The sequence below is a fragment of the Ips typographus genome, linkage group LG16 (genome assembly GCF_016097725.1).
Source record: "Ips typographus isolate SLU linkage group LG16, UJ_Ityp_2.0, whole genome shotgun sequence".
NCBI classification, from domain to species: domain Eukaryota; kingdom Metazoa; phylum Arthropoda; class Insecta; order Coleoptera; family Curculionidae; genus Ips; species Ips typographus.
Window position 1 is genome coordinate 8,064,095 of NC_138437.1, and position 6,000 is coordinate 8,070,094.

The 6,000-nt window shown below is 34.4% G+C and overlaps 1 protein-coding gene across 2 annotated transcripts in view; it reads right to left on the reverse strand.

The window, feature by feature from the left end:
* The window catches only part of LOC145739129 (A-type potassium channel modulatory protein KCNIP1-like), a 44,287-nt gene extending 38,287 nt beyond the window's left edge, over positions 1 to 6,000 (reverse strand). The window contains exon 1 of one of the 2 annotated variants that reach the window (XM_081994509.1): positions 5,879 to 6,000. The gene's annotated coding sequence lies outside the window, so the exon portion shown is untranslated. The remainder of the gene's footprint in view (positions 1 to 5,878) is intronic. The other variant, XM_081994510.1, reaches the window with a different exon arrangement.

The following is a 6,000-nucleotide window of genomic DNA, read 5'->3' on the forward strand; positions in this document are numbered from 1 at the left end:
AACAGTTAGATGCGCCTTGTTTACGATCGTTTTTCGATCGATTAGAATGAATCGCAATCACGAAATTTGATTCCGGGTACCACCTTGCCACGGTTGCTACAGCTCCGAATATTCGGACATTTTCACCTGAACCGGCCATAGAATTTGAATTTCAAACGTAAACACGATTGAACCTGAGTGACCTAAATATTTTTGACCAACTCAGCGAGACAGTCGTACTTCGAACGTTGCGCAAACGTTATTTTTTTGTTACTTCTTTTACTTAAATCATATTCGTGTTGCAGAAAAAGAAGTAACTGAAAACTTTAATGGCTTTCAGTATGTTGTGTGAATTTCAGGTGGCTCTGACGGAAAACCTGCAATGTTTATGCAAAGTCTTTAATTTTAACCACTTTTTTCGGATAAGCAGTCTGAATCTCGAATACTCATCAGTAGTACTTGGTCATACCAAAAATGAACGCACTTAAAATTGAAACTCCTTTAACCGGAAAGTGAAATAAGCTGACTTTAGTACGAGGTCTGAAGAGACTTCATTAAAGTTATCGTATTGTCACCATCACTATTCACAGAGATAATAAGTAGTATTTTCCGGAATTAACTATTCTGATCAAAAATTAAAGGTTTGATCACATTATTCGATCAATGGAAGAAGTAGAAATAAACTAATTACGAAATGATCAGTTGCACTTCGACTACTAATATGATAATGATAAGGTGCCGCAAAAGTTGCTTGGTCAAAAGATGGTACTGAATTAACCGAATGCTCTTCAATACCCGACAAAAACATGTCTGGTTTTTTTTAAGTGATTAACTTGCAAAAGTTCATTTTTATCAAACATCTGCCTCTAACTTCATATCAAGTTTTTCCTCTAAATTACGCATTTTTTGAGGTAATTAAATTGCCAGTACTGGAGGCGCAGCGGTAATTTAATTGACATCATTGTTCATGCGTCTTTTATCGCGTACCACCAAACAAACGGTGGTACCTTGTGCACCAGCCTTGGAATTAGAGTCTAAGAGTAAACAAGTCTATCTAATACTAGGTCTTCTCAATTTTCTTATAGGACGGAAAGCGCATGTTAATGAGAAATTTCAATAAATTAGACGAGATAAAACAGAACTGGTTGTGTGTGAATATTTCTAATCCCGAAGAGTTTACGTGGTGGGCATGTTCTGTTTTTAATGTAGGTTAATTTACATATTTATATTTTCATGATGTATTAGTACCTGATGCAACTCTGTATTTTTTACGTTATACACTGCACTTTCTAATAATACTTACCGCCAGTTCATTAGTAAAAACTAACCAATTTAAATACACAATACCCCATGAATACACGACAAAATCATCCCAACAGTGTATGGATTTTTTTCTTCGATAAATTTCCCATGTTCAAGTCGGCCCTAATAAGGAAACTTATGATTGAAAGTTTAATTAACTACTGAGTGTTGGATATTCCTGGTTAATTCCGGTCAAAAAAATATTAATGGGATTTCCGTTGATCAATGCTTAAGCTGTATCACTCTATCAACACTACAAGCCAGTTGTTCTATAGAAATTTCTTGAACAATGTTAAGAGTGGGAAAATAAAACAGAACGACTTAATCAATCAATTTTTAATTAATAACAGTGATGCAAGAGATTCTGACGTAACAGATTCGGTGCACAGTAATTTTCAAATTAGTACAATTTTCTTAGTCGCTTAAGAACACGAAGTTTTTATTCTTCTTGAATAAAATACCAGAATTTCCATGAACCTGTAAATAAGAATGTTTAAATAAGGTTTAGTTTACCCTGAAGGGAAACACAACTGTATTTTATATTTTAGATTATACTCTACTAAATCCCATTTTCAAAATTTCTGGACAGGGCTTATCAAATTTACCTGTATATAGTAAGTTTAGTATAAGGTCGTATTTAGCTTGCCCTATCTGGTGACAAGTAGGTTAAATCTTCTTATACTAGCAATTAGTTTCAAGCTAATTTGAGCTATAATAGTATCTGACTAACTTTTTCCAACATCAGTAGATATTAGTAGCAAAAATGTTATTATTGTATTTACCATACCTAATAATTTTCGGCGGCGTTAAGGTGAATGGTGTATGGGTGAACAATATTCGTTATGCGGACGACACAGTTCTAATTGCAGATAATGCTTAGGACTGTCGGGGAATGCAGTAAGAACATGGGCCTCAATATCAACACCAAGAAGACTAAATTCAATAATAAATACTCGAAAGCCACAAGAATTTCAAAACTCAAGCCTAACATATGAGAATCAACCAATAGAGCGAGTAAATAAATTTAAAAATCTAGGAACGTGGCTGTGTGAAAACTGGGAATCAGACACAGAAATCAGATGCCGGATTGAAAATGCCCGCAGTGAGTTCATGAAATTCAAAAAAGTGCTCACCAATACTGATTTCGATCTTGGCTTGAGAATTAGATTTATCAAATGCTATGTCTGGACAGTGTTGCTTTATGGCATGGACTATGAACAAGCTGGAAGCATTCGAGATATGGGTCTATAGGCGTGTACTGAGGATTCCATGGACTGCAAGAAGAACCAACGATGAGATCTTGAGAATAATCAATAAAGACGGTGAACTTTTAGACACCATTAAACGTCGAAAAACAGCATACCTGTACTACTGTGTAGAGGTACCAATTCCTGTAATTGATAATCGAGGGAAAGATTGAGAAAAAGAGAGGAATCGGTAGGAAAACAATGTTATGGCACAGTAACCATAGATAATTTAACAAAAAAACGTAGTACGCCACTGACATATGAAAAAATAATAGAAACGTAGTAGTGTATGCTTACGTATGTAAAATTAGTCTGCATTCAAATAATTTTTAATTAAAATGCTTTTAAAATATAAAAACTGCTAACTTTAACACCATATTTTTGAGGTAGTTGCGTAATAAAAGTGCATACTTTTTTACTTATTTACTTTCATGCTGTATGTATGGATAATTTTAATAATTTATCATGCCCCTCTTTTTTCTAATGGCGTTCTTTGCAACTGACTTTTTCGTCCTTTATATTTAGTTTATTTAGTCGGCCAGTCTACACCAATGTCATTGCTTTACGTTATATTTAAATTAATTGACTACAACCTAAAGTTTTGTAATTTTAAACTAGAATGACTCATATTTAGGAAGTTTGTAAACCATAAATATGAGTTCCCGGAAAAAGTCTAGCGTTTTCAAGAAATATCAGTACAATTACCAGAAGTAATAGCTACGTAATGAAAAATATATATGAAATGTCATGCGGTATTTTCGAGCAGATCATATTACAATAAATAATTTGTACTGCATACAGCAAAATAGCCCATTATTGCTGAACCTGGTGGTCTACTTAAAACTTGCGAAACTTCACTTAATATTTTACGTTTGAAAAGACATTTAAAAGTCAATTTTTTAAATCTTATAGCTCAACTTAGGTCACTAAATTGTAGTAAATTTTTCAAAATTTTAATTTTAGACTTTTCTCTGAGTAGAAACGCAACACAACCGATAAACTATATTCATCAAATTCCATTGCGTTATATTCGGTTAGATAACGCACAACAACAAAAGAATTGCGTGCGGCCAGCAGGATTTGCTTAATTCATCAGACCGAACAAAATTATAACTACAATACTTGACCTATCCTAAATATCAATATTTTGGTATTGGCCTTGTGTAAAAATTTAAGACCATGACCTAGTTACTACTAACTGGAGACTTTGTGATTAAAAAAAATGATTGGGCCAGTTCTTCAGCCATTGCTAAAGCGAATTTAAGGGATTGCGAAAAACAAGAAGGGTTTTGCCTCAAGAAAGTTTAGAGTTGCCATAAAATTCGAGGTTTGCACCTGTTGTATCCGCAGCGGATTTAATTATTACAGTATACTTCCTTCAAAGAAACTGAGTTGCGTGACTCTTTCATTTGTATGCAGAAGTCGCCTTAAGTTTGAGTATTAAAGTCTTCGAGAGTTACCAGCGTTTCCAAACGGATAGTAATTTTATTTGGCAGTGTGGTGCTTTACGCATTCATGTGTTAAGCGTCATTAATATTCATGCAAGAGAATACTTACGAAGAATTTGATAAGTACTTGTATATTCGGAGATTAATAGATTAAATTTGTATAATTTATTCTCCACACAAAGGTTTATAATGTGTGATCAGTCAGATGCACCAAATTTAATCTATAAGTAAACAGTATTGAGACATTTATCGGTGGTTTGACCTCGAACTTGAAAATAACTACTCGTGTTATCAGTTATCAACCACTTTTCGCTCAAATCTTCCGGACATGGAAAAAGTAAACACGAGAGTATTTATCCTTAGTTCCCGCCACTTAACACGTTTAAGTGTCTTAGCTCCTGCTGAAACTCAATGAATAAGAAAGTGGGTAGGTTTTTGAAAGATTTCCTTAAAAAACTTAGCTGTAATGGTTTTTTTTTGTGTATGTCATCAGGAATATAAGATTGCATAGATAGAAACCTACAGTTGATTGAACGAAGTTTATTTGTAAGAGACGAACTAAAAATGGTATTCTTAAGTAACCTGACCTATCTCACGCTGCAACAACTATTTGCTTACAGACTTACGGAAACAGAGTGAAGTGAAGCTTATCTCCCGTTAGATTATTGTGTCACTAAGAATTTATATAGACGTATCAAGTAGTAATACCCAATTTATGATCGCCTGCAAAAGTAGTTTTAAGACATGTATCATTTAAGGGAGATAGAGGAAAAAGACTGATAATAACCATCTGGCCGTAAAATGTTATGTTACTGCCAGTTTTCCCTTAGCAGTCGGAATAAACAAACCCAATAATAATCCTCTAACATCAACTTTTTGCTAAGTACAGGGCCTTTTTGCTCCTGTCCTTTAACCATTCAATCATGAATCCTGCACTTTTTCCTATTTTCTTGATTCTTATTTCTTTCCACCATAGGCGCTACAAATGACTCGTTTCAGAATTTGAAGGTCAAGTTACAACAGCCAGTTTGTACTCTTGTAAATTGACTAAGCTGTAATAATACTGCCGGAGGCAAATAACGGTTGTGATTGGGGAATTTTCGGTGGAAGAGCAGTAAAAGTTCTTGATATAAGATGATGCGCTACTGTCTAATACCTAACGTCCTTGACTACATTATGGGTAATACCTCACCCCTCATCCACTGAGAAGAGTGTTTTTCGCAATTAAATCCTGTTTAATTTGAATATCTAACTCGAATGTTAGAAAAAAACCAACATGGCAGACACTTAATAATGATCTATGAAACGACTATACGCAGCAAGATTTTCCTTTCTAGGCTCGACTAGTTTGTTTATCAGTTTTTCAAAATTAGGACTAATCTGTTACTGCTAAGGAAAAACCCGCGTCCTCTGGCATCGAAAGTAGCTCACTGTTTAAAATGAAAATCGTTCTGTTCACTCCGAACGCCTTGTATACGTTGATGACAGAAGGAATATCCGAATACCGTTATAATAGGTTAAAAAAATCCCAGCGAATATATAGTTGACCTGATTGTCTTGCATGCGGTAAAAGTGTTCTTAAATATTAGCATAAGACAGTCCAGTCAGGTTTTGTGATGGGAAAATTTTAAATGGGACGACTATGGCATACCAAATTAGCACTTTTTTATAGGAAAACGGTAACTCAACTTTTATGTGTTACATAGCTTAAAGCAATGTATATTAATAAAGGTAGAATATGTCCCTTAATGAAACAGAGTCGACTATAAAAATCTGAGACTTACGTAATTAAAAGTGCATACATAATGCACGCTACAAAATTGAGTGACCCTGGTTTAAGATTGTTTTATTAATGAATTTAACATTGACCATCAGAAGTTTGTAGTACTATAAATAACTTACTTTGCTTTGTGGTCGACCAGGTAGGATTTATATACCAAGGTGTCCGTCCTTGCGGACAATTATCTGTCTGATTTGTAACACGGCATAGTCGGAAGGCGTTACCACTTTAAGCTTGCTTATTC